Source organism: Daphnia magna, linkage group LG9 (assembly GCF_020631705.1).
Source record: "Daphnia magna isolate NIES linkage group LG9, ASM2063170v1.1, whole genome shotgun sequence".
Classification (NCBI taxonomy): Eukaryota; Metazoa; Arthropoda; class Branchiopoda; order Diplostraca; family Daphniidae; genus Daphnia; species Daphnia magna.
The window spans coordinates 8,256,367-8,269,423 of NC_059190.1; the positions used below are offsets into that span (position 1 = coordinate 8,256,367).

The window sequence follows — 13,057 nt, forward strand, 5'->3', positions numbered from 1 at the left end:
AACGGCGCTGGTGTATGTGGAAACAGGAATATCATCCATTAGGGACAGATGGGACTTGCTGGCCAAAAAATATCTAACCAAACTATGCAACAAACCGTGGAACGCGGCTTATGAGACGATATACACACTAACCCACCCCCTACAACAATGGAAGCCCAGAAGTACTCCAGCAGCTGTGAGACACGTGGAGGCCCTCAAGGAATCACACAGGATCTACCCGAAAACCCTACCATCCTCACAACCTAATATAGATCCCACCTTGGGGCCTATTTGAAATCACAAGTGGAAGCTTCACATTAAACAAACATCTAGCAACAGCTAACCCAATACGTACCTCAACTCTCTTCCAAGAGTTAACAGACTATGAACCAGCAGACCACCTATCCATATTTACCGATGGATCCTCTTGCGAAACTACTAGGACATCAACATGCGCATGCCACATACCTAAAACAAAAGAAAACTTAACATGGAGACTGAGAAAATACACCAACAGTTTCAACGCAGAGCTAGCAGCCATTATGCAAGTCCTTGAACATACTTACCACCAGGAATGGGACACAATAACCATCTTTACCGACTCAAAATCAGCCATCCAGGCTATTACAAACTTCAAGTGGGATGCCAGTGCATACATACCTGGAATCATAAGACACATTACAAACTTCAAAGCATCGGGCACAAATGTAAGATTATTTTGGATACCTGGACACGCAGGAATAGCAGGGAACATGGTAGCAGACAATCTAGCAAACTTAAGGAGAACAGAGAAGGATGGATCAATCCTCAAGAATGTCTACAGCTTCCCTGAAAAAATACGGGAAATAATAAATGACCACAAACAACAAATGCTCCAACGCATCAAAGCAACAACAACAAACCTAGCAGTTACAAGCCGGTACAGCATGGGAATCCTTCCATAGCACACCCACAGTGTGAGACCAATCCAGTCGGCACTAATAAGACTTCACAGTGGCCATAGCAAACTCAACGGAACAATAAGTAAATGGGACATGGACACTCAACCTAACTGCCCCCACGGATGCACTGAAACGGAAAACGCATCCCACGTGCTGCTACAATGCCCCACGTACTCCACAGCCAGAGAAGAACTGAAACAAACGTTGGAAAAGCTGAAGTACCCAATGGAGGAACCAACTCTAACGGGAATCAACTGCTCAATACCTAAACACTAACAACAAAAAATTGCCTAGAAATTAATTGTTTTCCTAATCAAGTCCAAACTATTAGAAAGAATATAACCGTAATTAATATGCCAACTAAATCCCACTAACACAAGCCCCCATAAGAGTAATTAATAAAAATGTCACAATATGCAATATCGGTGTGTAAGGGCCTCCTAAGGTGGCCCGTAATCTGTAACTAGTGTCTCCCCGCCATGTCCAGTGACACCTAATAAATAAAATAAATCTTTGCTGGTTTGCTACGATGGCCGTTATTTTGAATCAAAGCAATGTAAGATTTTTTGTTTGTTGTTTGTTTGAAGTTTTCCTCATTTTGCGTGACATGGACACCCTTATTTTCGACCAAGATAAAAAAAATTTGAAAATTTGTTGGCTTCCTCATTTTTCGAGACACGGATACCGTGATTTTGGATCAAGGTAATGTAAGACTTATTTGAAAATATGTGGGTTTTATAATTTGTCGCCACATGATCAAAGAAACTACGTGGTGTTAATGTATTGAATAACATAGGCATGTATTTCGTAGCCCGGTTAGCTCAGTTGGTAGAGCGCGGGACTTTTAACCCTGAGGTTGAGGGTTCAAGTCTCTCATCGGGCGTAATTTGAAGAGTTTTCTTTCCAGCGAGTTCTCATTACCGGTGTTTTCGTTAAATTTGTATGTTATTGAAATCATCCGCTAACGTATTAGGGCTCAAGACCTCAACGTGGTTGAGACGAGGTACTATTTAGATAGATTTGTTAGTAGGATTTACTAGATAGATAGATTTGGAGACGAGGCAATATTTACCATGCCGAACCAGAATCGGAAAAGTGTTTCTTCAGTGACATTCTCTTACAACTCCCATCGGCGGCTTTTCTCTGTGGAGATTTCAACGCACACAATCCAGTGTGGGGAGGAAGGAAAACCGACCAGAAAGGGAAATCACTGGGAGACTTCATAGAAGAGGCCGAACTAGTAGTACTGAACGAAGGAGAATCTGACGAGGTGACCGAGTGGTTAAGGTAATGGACTGCTAATCCATTGTGCATTGCACGCATGGGTTCGAATCCCATCTTCGTCGGGAAACTATAGGTCAATTTTGATGCCAAAGATGTTTGCCATAGTCAAGTGTACATCCTTGATGCTGTACATCCCATCCTTCCCCTACATCCTGAAAACATTGATTGCTGCATTCAAAATACACTCCTAACGCTAATACTCTACTTTAACGGTGTAGAACACTTTGTATTCAGCTCCTCCCAAGAATACTGAAGCGATAGCAGCACTATCGCCAATATACGGGAGAATACCCTCTAAGTCCTCAGAACTCTTAACCGCGTCTTCTGCTAGCAGAGTGAAGTCGCTGCAAACAGAGCCCCCGAAATATCTTATTTCCTAATTTGTTAATACACAGTGAAGGTTTCAAAGTGCAACCATTACCAGCAGCTAGTTACAGTGCAACAATCTCAAGAAGTTTTGAAGAGAAACCGTAAGTGAAAACAAACAAAATAGCTATAAAATAATCAGCTCACCAAACAATATCCAAGACTCAATCCAAATTTCACTGCATGCCACCAGAGGCGGCGGGAACTGAGTAATGGAGGGCGAGTCTCAGGGTTCGGCCACAGGCAACCCAGCTCCAATCCCGTCACTAGAGGACGGGAATGAGATGATTAGCGACCCAGATATGGGCGACCTGTTGGATAACTTTGAGAAAAACGGCCGATGGTCGTTAGTAGAGACTAGAGCCCAAGCAAAGAAGAGAACCAGGATGAAAGTCAGCTCTCTCGACACACCCAAAGCCTCAGAGCTCCGTTTCCCTCCGATTAGCTCTATGTCAATCACGTTCCGAGTGTCAGAAAACGGAACGGTAATCGACATGAACAAAGTGAGCCAGATCCAGATAGCCAAAAGAATCAATGGAGTACTAAGCAAAGGAGCAGTCAAGTCAGTAAAAATCGACAGAGAAGGAAAAATGACAATCTTGGCAAACGACGAATCCGCCCTCCTGGAGATCAAAATACTGTCTAGACTCAAAACCTGGGACCTGACTCAAGTAGAAAAAAAGTCACTGGTAAAAGGAGTCATCCAGGGAGTGCATAAAAGCATCACGAACGAAAAGATGATGGAAGCAATGTCAGCGGAGAGCACAATTACAAAAGCAGAGAGGTTAATGAAAAGAATTAACGGACGACTAGAGCAAACTACCTGCGTGGCCGTTATGATTGAGGCTTCGACGCTCCCACCAAGTGTGTTCATGGCGTTCACCCATTACCCGGTAAGGCCTTTTAACCAAGCTCCAACCCAATGCTTTAACTGCCGAGGCTTCGGCCACCTGGCGAGAGTCTGCAATAAAGCGAAAAGATGTGCAAGATTTGGAAAAAAACCACACAACGATGGAGTGCGACAGGCCTAGAGAAAATTTCAAATGTGTAAACTGCGGAGGACCACACAGTGCTGCGTTTGGTGGTTGCCCAAAGAAGAAGCAAGAACAGCAGATTATCAAATTGGCCCAAGAACTGAACATTCCTAAAGCGGAAGCAAGAAACAAATTCAGAGGCAACCTGACTTTCGCGGCAATGGCGACAAAGGCTCCTGTTCAAGCCCAGAAATCCGCACCAGAAGACACTAGTCGGACTCTAAAAACAAGCTCCACACAGAAAGCTCAAGAGGAAAAAACCGACCCGGGCACAACAAACCAAGGGAAGGAAGATTACTAGAAAGGAATAGAAAAAGAGCTAAAAGAGGTTAAAAAGATGCTGAAACTACTGATTGACGGAATTATGGAAGCCATCCCAAGCAAGAAAATAGAAAGTCTGAGAGAATCAGCGGCAGAGCTATTAGAATCCTGTGAGGAGCTTTAAGAGACTGAACTCTCCGATGCTACGTCCCAAACCTCTGAAGAGGAAAATCGAGAAAGCACCGCTCTCCATAAATCCAGTAAGGGCGAGCTAACCAAGAAAAAGAAAAAGAAGAAAAAGAATAAACGTCCCGACTCTTTGAACATCAACAAAGCCGGAAATGGCCGAGACAGCCTCCCTACCATCAGATATATGGCAGCACCACACACCAAAACAACCGCCCCACCCAAAGCCCTAAACATCATGCACTGGAACACTAGGTCCGTAATAGCAAACGGCACAGAACTGGAACACTACATAGAATGCCTACAGACAAAGCCCGACATCATATGCATACAAAAAACGTGGCTTAAAACAGGAAGAGAATTTCTACTAAAAGAATACGATTGCCATCGCAATGACAGAGGGAGCCAAAGGGGAGGTGGCGTAGCCACTTGGATAAAAAGCGATGTGCCTGCCAGAGTGTTACCCGTGTCAACCAACCCTTCCATTCAATGCATTGTAACAGAAGTGATACTAAAAGACGTGAGAATATCTATCTGCAATATTTACCATGCCGAACCAGAATCGGAAAAGTGTTTCTTCAGTGACATTCTCTTACAACTCCCATCGGCGGCTTTTCTCTGTGGAGATTTCAACGCACACAATCCAGTGTGGGGAGGAAGGAAAACCGACCAGAAAGGGAAATCACTGGGAGACTTCATAGAAGAGGCCGAACTAGTAGTACTGAACGATGGAAGTGGTACCTGCCTAGGAAGTAAAGGAGCGATATCACCGATCGATATTTCAATGACAACCCTCCGACTCGCCTCCCAATCCACATGGTCCGTGGATCATACAACAACCGCTGGAAGCGATCACTTTCCTGTTCACATCTGCATCAAAGGACAACGATCAGCACCACCAATCCAAGCAAAGGAGAGGTGGAATATAAAGAAAATAAACTGGGACAATTTCACCATCTTAAGTGAAGAAGAGATAGCAACTGGATCAGAAAACGTGAGCGAACAAAACAATACGCTAACGAAGGCCATCTTGTCGTGGGCAGAAAGCTCATCTCCGAGGTGCAAGTCAATACAAAACAAACAAGGGGTCCCATGGTGGAACGATAAGTGCCAGGAGGCAACTAAAGCCAAACGGAAAGCAATGAACAAAGTGCGACGCACAAGAAATCCGGACTACTCCATCTACAAAGAGGAGAGAGCGGCATGCACAATAGCCATCAAGACAGCAAAGGCAGAGTACTGGAAAGAGTACTGTACGCAGAAAACAAAATCCACAACCTCTATAGAATTATGGACCAAAATAAACATGATGTCCAAAAGAAGATCCGGTGCTCCATCCGTCCTAGTGAGAGAAAACGGCAATGTTATATCAAATGAGGAGCAAAAAGCCAACATGTTTGCCGATGTCTACGAGAAAGTAAGCAGTGATTCAAACTCTCAAAAGAGTTTCTGGAAAAAAGAGAGATCTTTGAAAAACAGAACAAAAGCAAGATAGAAGGGGAGAGCCAAACTCACTCCGACCTCAACGACCTCTTCTCTCCACAAGAGTTAGAGGAGGCTCTGGAGTCCGCGAAAGCTTCAATTCCAGGAGATGAAAAAGTCACAGTCCCATGATCCGCAACCTATCAGCAACAGCCAAATCGACACTTTTGAAACTAATAAGCAAATCCTGGGAAGAGTCATCTCTCCCGCCTTAATGAAAGCACTCGACAGTGGTCCCGATTGCTAAACCAGGAAAATCAACTACAGAGCCTTCTTCCTACAGACCGATAGCCCTGACATCTTGTGTAGGCAAGCTGATGGAAAGAATGGTGCACAGAAGAATGTCTTGGTACCTAGAACAAAATAAACTCCTGGCGGAAGAACAAAGTGGTTTCAGAAGCAAAAGGGGCACCATCGACAAACTCATACGAATGGAGCCCAGCATTCAAGAGGCCACATCAAGTGGGCAGTACGTGCTAGCGATAACTCTGGATCTAGAAAAAGCCTGTGACCTCATCTGGATAAAAGGACTTATTTTCAAATTACATCAGCTGGGCATCACAGGCAGAACTCTAGGTTGGATCCGCGACTTCCTAACGGATAGATCGTTCGAAGTAAAAGTCGGAAGCGGCAGATCGGAGAAGCGATCCTTAAGAAACGGCACACCGCAGGGGAGTGTAATAAGCCCCCTTCTCTTTGTCATCATGGTGAATGATCTCCCAAAAAGTATTCGACACAGCTACTCTGGTATGTACGCCGACGACAAGTGTCACCCAACAAAACTACAGCAGTAGTCTTCTCCCAAAGAAGAGTGCCGAAAAAGATGGTGGTGAAAATTGGAGGAGCCGAAGTGGTTGTCCTAAATGACACAAAAATTCTCGGAATAAATTTTGACAGAAAATCAAGTTGGAAACAACACATAAAAGAAGTAGAGTCAAGCTGCAACAAATCAATTAACATCCTGAGAATGCTGAGCGGAACTACATGGGGGGCTCATCCAAGCCAACTGATGCGCGTATATTACGGCCTCATCCGCTCGAAAATAGACTATGGGGCAGAGGTGTACGAATCGGCATCCACAACAGCGAAATCAAATATGGACTCCATCCAAGCTAAGGCAATAAGAGTGTGTCTAAGCCTTCCAAGATCAACCGCCAACGAGACTCTATTAATGGAAGGAGGTGAGATGGCGCTCAGCATAAGAAGAAATCTCGAAGCAGCAAAGTCTGGTGAGAATCATCTGGTGAGAATCAGCTCCCAAACCGGCTTTCCACTGATCAGAGAGATAGACAAGCCGTTGTTCAAGAGAGAATGGAATCAAGAATCCTGTTTCATCGAAAGAGCCTCCCGTTTCATCGAGGCAGCAGGGATCGATCTAAAAACAACCGACAAATTCCACGTTTATTCAAAGCCCCCATGGCGGATGACAGCACCCGGGATCGTTATAGCTCCCGCTATTTCAGCAGAGGCAAATGATTTTATCAAAGAAAGGTGGGGCAAACATACTCTCATCTTCACTGATGCAGCAAGAAGAAGCGACGGAAGCTACGGAGCGGCTTTCGTGGTCCCAGATATGGGAATAAGAGAACTCTTTCCACTCGGAAATATAGAGTCAACGAAGGAGGGAGAATTGGCAGCCCTTCTTATGGCAACGAAGTGGGTGGAGCAAAACGTCACTGATATGGCCGTAATAATGTCTGACTCAAGACCGGCCTTAGGAAAAATATCATCAATCTCAGTGAGCCAGACATCCACAACTGCAAGATGCATCCAAAACATATGGAAAGAAGTAAATGGCAGAGGCACTCACCTAGAATCTGCATGGATCAAAGGCCATTCCGGAATTAGAGGCAACGACGAGGCGGACCGGGCAGCATAAATGGCAGCTGGATTACCAGCAATCATGAGCATCAGACCATCGGTAGATACTCAAAAAAGCAGGTAAGACGAGCACGCCAAGAAAACGTGGCAGAGGCAGTGGTCATCGCCGAAAACCTCCGCCGGCAAGTTCTACATAAAACACTCCCCAACTGCGCTTTTCCGCCCAGCTTTCTTTGGGGAATCGAGAGCAGAACAATTGTCTCTCTCCAGAATTCGCCTTGACAAGCTCAACCTTAATTACAAGCTATTTAAGGAAAATCTTCACCCGACGGGCCTTTGCGAGACGTGTAAGAAGTACGAAACCACCGAAAATGCACTGATGGAGTGCCCGCGCTACGGAGAAGAAAGAAAAGAAATGTACAAAAGTGTAAACCAGAAAACCCGAGAAGAAATATCTTTGTCCACCCTCCTAAAATTCCAAACCAAAGAAACCCGGAGAGCAGTCCTATTCTTCTTCAAGAAAACAGGTCTGCTGAACCGGAGCAGCAAAGAATAAGAGAACCTCCTGTCAAGATCCTGGCGAAAATAGGTTACACAGCCTGATGTTCGCCAGTTAAAAAAACCAACTCAACCAACCAACCAACTCTTTTAGCTCCTGCTAAGTAAACACATCAAAATGTCTGCCGTGTCTGTCGAATCTAGTGCTTCCGTTCTTCGTCAACGTGCTCTCTTTTCTTCGGCGAATCCTCTGGCACGTGGAAACTCGCCTTTCGATTCACGGGTTTCTATTTCAGATCCCGACTCTTTATCCATTCTGCCTAGCGTTCGCAACAGCCCACAGTCACAGCGCGATCGTAATCAACGCACACGTGGTGATCGGAGCGTCTCTCGCTCTCGATCTCGTTCTCGTTCGGGACGCTCGCGAACTCGTTCGCCTTCCATTGTTCGGTCACGTAGTCGTTCACCAAACCCTGCTGCTGCTGATGGTAATTCTTTCCATATTACTCGTGCTAAATCTCGTCAGGTTCGTAAATGGCTATTGCAAGGCTTACCTGCCAACGAGGCCAAGGCTTTACGCCTTAACTTCAAGCCAGAGTTTGATGGTACATTCGAATTATTGTGCCCTAAGCTTGATGATTCCATGGAACGTAAATGGTTAAGAAGCAAGAATTTGCCCAAATTGAAAGACTATCAGGAGACTATGTTGAAGTCCATTCAGTATCAAATGCTAGATTCAATTCGGCCAATGCTGCATGCCTGGAACCAGTTGAGGACTGACGATCCGTTGTTTAATAGTTTAGAGTCTTCTCTCCGTCTGTTGGGCTTTGCTTTTGCCAACGTTTCCAAGTTGCGACGTGAAAATGTAATTCGTCACGTGGCCCCTTCCATGAAACCGTTGCTGAAAGACCCAAGGGCTTTCTCTTCTCGCGAGTTTGAGCGTTTGTTTGGCTCTAAGTTTATTGACGTCATGGTGAAAGAAGTGGATGACGACGCTAAGTTGGCAAAAATCGGACGCGATGGCGGTTCCTCTTCCAGCCAGAGTCGTGGCAATTTCAATCGGCGCAATGGCGACCGAAATCAGAACTCACACGACGACCGTAATAACCAAAACGGGGGTTTCAGCAACAGAGGAAAAGGCGGAAAAAACGACAAGGGATCTCCTTTCTTCAAGCAGCCGCTCCAGGGTGTCATTAACAAGTATGTAGTTTCTTTCCCCTTTCTCTCTCGGTTTTTCCTGTTGGGCCTCCCGTTCGGTCTAATAATGTAGGCGGTCGTTTGAGCAATTTTGCAAATGCGTGGCATTCCTTTTCTAACGATCAATGGATCTTATCTGCAGTCGTTCATGGTTATTCCATTGACTTTATCGAAAACCCGTCCAGTATTCAACTCCATCAGGTTGTAGGGGAGAACGGGGTCAACTTGGACACGGGTCATATTGGACAAAGACCCTAAGTGCTACATGTTATGGAAAAAATTTTTTTTTTTTACATTTTTGTATAGACTGCAATATTTAACGTTCTAGAAAAAATATTGATTAAAATCGAATCATTATTGTTCTTGTTATCGCAGAATTTAAAAAATGGCCCTGTTTGATGTAATATTCTTCCCTATTACTGTAAGCATTTTTAAAGTGAAAAACACTACAAATGAATAAAATAATGATATGTGAAATAGCCAATTCATTTCTTAAATGATTGATAAAAAACTTAAATTTTAATGCCTTTCCAGTGTTAAGTTATTAACGAAATACTAAATAGCACCGGGTTGGGTCATTTTGGACACACAGTTTTGGGGTCATATCGGACAACTTCGATATATCTACCCGCCTACAAATTGTCCATTTCAGCCCCCTATTTCGTAAAAATGACATAACTCTCTATTTTTCATTTCTATTGCAAATATTTCAATATGAATGAATAAAATATTGAATAAGCAGTCTACCCATATTTTTTTTAAATTTATTTTATGTCTTTTTATGAGGAAAACTGGCAGTGTCCAATCTCACACCGTCCCTGTCCAGTTTCACCCCGCCGTTTAAATAAAAACTAAAAAAAACCGACTTCATTAAAATCCTTATAACTCGTTTATTTTAAGACTTAAAAATTACAAAAAAATTGTGGAGTTACCCAAGAAGGCGCTGCACCATTAACTAAAAATAAATAATAGAAAAAGAACATAGAAATCTAAATAAAGAGGAAAAAAATTTTTTGTCCAGTTTGACCCCGTTCTCCCCTATTATGTCTGAAGAGATGGAAACCATTTGCGTTCAGGAAGTTAATACCTTACTGGAGAAAGGGGCAATTAGACCTGCTATTTCCAGTTCTAGTGATGGTTTCATTTCTAATATGTTCGCAGTTCCTAAGAAATCGGGCGGATGGTGGCCAATCATCAACTTAAAACGTCTAAATGCTTTCATCGCCTACAAACATTTTAAAATGGAGGGTCTTGAGTGTGTCAAATATCTGCTTCAACGTGGTGATTGGATGGTTAAGTTCGATCTACAGGATGCTTATTTTTTAGTGCCCCTGGCACCCGATCACTGTAGGTTTCTCCGTTTCTTTTGGAAAGGCAGTCTCTATGAGTACCTCTGTCTGGCGTTTGGGCTCTGTTCAGCTCCCCGAGTTTTTAAAAAACTTTTAAAACCTGTTGTGGCATTTTTACGCGAGCGTGGCATCCGGTTAATAATCTATCTCGATGATTTGCTTATTCTGAACCAGTCTCATGACGGTCTTCTTTTGGACCAAAAGGTCGTCATAGGGTTATTGGAGTTTCTGGGCTTTATTATTAATTACGAAAAATCGGTTATTGTTCCCCTGCAAATTCTAGAGTATCTAGGCACGGTAATTAACTCTCTTTCCCTATCATTCTCACTGCCCTCGGAGAAGGTCAAATCTATTGTAAAGCTTTGCGACGACCTTGTTTCAGACAAGTTTGGGTGTGTAAAGTTGCGAGACCTTGCAAAGGTCATGGGGAAATTTTCGTGGGCAATCCCCTCCGTTCCCTTCGCGCAAGGGCATTTCAGAAAATTACAAAATCTTTTTCTGTCGAAATCCCAGGGAGATTTGAACAAAATGGTTTCGCTCTCTGATCCTGCCAAAGCCGATCTGATTTGGTGGGCCTCTCATCTGGAAAAGTGTAATGGCAGAACCTTTTTTCCTGACAACCCAAATTTGGTTATTTTTTCTGACTCTTCCCTTTACGGTTTGGGTGCAGTTTGTGACGTCTCTCGTTCTCGGGGACCTTGGACAGCTGCTGACAAAGCTTTTGGCCGCATATTTTTCGTTGCAAGCTTTCGCAAACTCTTCCGATAGCATTTCGATTCATTTATTCCTAGATAATTCTACGGCAGTCTCCTATATTAATAAGTGTGGGGGCACTCTCTCGTGAGCTCTTTCTAATATTGCGGCTCAAATTATTCAATGGTGTGAAGCCCGCAATATTAGTATTTTGGCTTCTCATTTACCAGGAAATTGTAACATTATTGCAGACGAGGAATCGAGGACGGCTCTCGACTCGATTGGATGCTGCTGCAAGACAAGTTCAAACCGCTGTCGCAAATTTGGCGGTACAAATCGACCTTTTTGCGTCGGCTTGGAACGCCCAGCTCCCCAAATTCGTGAGTTGGCTACCTCAACCCAAAGCGACAGCAGTCAAGGCTTTCGCGTTGAATTGGAAGGGGTTTCTCGGCTACGCTTTTCCCCCGTTCGCACCAATTCCTCGCTTCTTAACCAAGATAAAGAGAGATAGAGCAGATCTTGTTCTAGTGTGCCCTCTCTGGTTATCTCAACCTTGGTTTCCCCTGCTACTACAAATGTACCACGAAATTCCTCGTGTTCTAGCTCCGCATCATCTTTAGCTACACTCGCCAATACTGGAACCACACCCATTAATTCAGTCGAAGAATTTCCTTCTAGTCGCGTGGTATGTATCAGGAAACGATTCGAAACTAAAGGCTTTTCAAAAGAGACTATCGACCTTCTCATGGAAGGTATAAGTGAGTTCACAACTTCTAGTTACCAGTCCGCCTGGAAGCATTGGGTCAATTGGAACCACGAACGGGGTTCGAGTCCCATGTCTTCTTCTTTAACATTCATTCTGCAATTTCTAACGGATATGGCTAACTCTAATTCTTCATACAGTACCGTCAACACAGCCCGTTCCATGCTTTCGTCCACTTTAGATCCTATTGATGGACACAAAATCGGTGAACACCCTACTGTCGTACAGCTTCTCAAAGGCTGTTTCAATCGCACACCTCCTAAAGCTAGATATAATTCCCTCTGGGATCCTGATGTTGTTTTGAAATACTTAGACTCTCTGCCGGATAATTCCGATCTCAGTGTGTCCACCCTTTCTAAGAAGTTTGCCATGTTATTAGCTCTGGCTACTATCTCTCGAGTTTCAGAGATCGCTTCCATCTCCTTTCATTCTTTAAAATTTTCCCTGACAGCGGTCAGTTTCTCTCTAACCCGGCCTAAGAAAGCGCAGAACTCGGGTCAACTTAAATCCCTCTTGTTACCTCGTTTCTCTGGCAAGTGTTGTCCAGTAAAGTGTATTGAGTCCTACGTGGATATATCTCGTGACTGGAGAGATCCAGAGTATTCTTTTCTTTTCTTGTCGATTAAGAGGCCCCACAAGCCGGTCAGTTCGTCGACTCTAGACCACTGGATCAAGGCATGTTTGTCAAACGCTGGTCTAGACCCGTCGTCTTTTCCTGCTCACTTTACTCGCGGCGCCGCGGCCTCTAAAGCGGTGAAGCAAGGTGTATTCGGTCCTTAAAACAGCTAACTGGTCAAAGGAATTCACTTTTCAAAGATATTATCATCGGGATTTGGTTGGTACAACGGTGGCTGAAGCAGTTTTAACTCAAATAAGTTTTCAGTGATTTCACTTTGAAGTCACCGTTTAAGTAGAGTATTGGCGTTAGGAGTGTAATTGTTAATTCCACGAGGTCGCGTAGCGACCGAGGTGGAATTTTAATTAGACGACTAATTAAAAAACGAGACTTTAACGGTCTCTATTTCCCACCCGCTCCACCCAATTACTAATGTGTATCGTCAATCTCCTTTCTTCCTTTTCAGAGGTGGTCACAGAGGCTTCAAAAACAACCAGCGCAACTGATAATCTCCGGGCAGTTTTGTTTCAACAGGTCAAGAGCTTATCGAGAAATAATTACAATTTTCATTTAAAACCATGTTCTAG

General features: G+C 43.9%; 1 long non-coding RNA gene, 1 other non-coding gene and 1 pseudogene across 2 annotated transcripts; 2 read left to right on the plus strand and 1 right to left on the minus strand.

Moving 5' to 3' along the window:
* Positions 1–318: 318 nt before the first annotated feature.
* Positions 319–803, minus strand: LOC116935169. Its single transcript, XR_004401164.2, has 3 exons — positions 706–803; positions 546–639; positions 319–447 (listed from the first exon to the last, which is right to left on the minus strand). It is a non-coding gene; the product is annotated as an uncharacterized LOC116935169 (long non-coding RNA).
* A 1,381-nt stretch (positions 804–2,184) lies between these two features.
* Trnas-gcu lies at positions 2,185–2,266 on the plus strand. The gene has a single exon. It is a non-coding gene; the product is annotated as a tRNA-Ser (tRNA).
* A 6,223-nt stretch (positions 2,267–8,489) lies between these two features.
* Positions 8,490–12,634, plus strand: LOC116935171 (annotated as a pseudogene).
* The last annotated feature ends 423 nt before the right edge of the window (positions 12,635–13,057 follow it).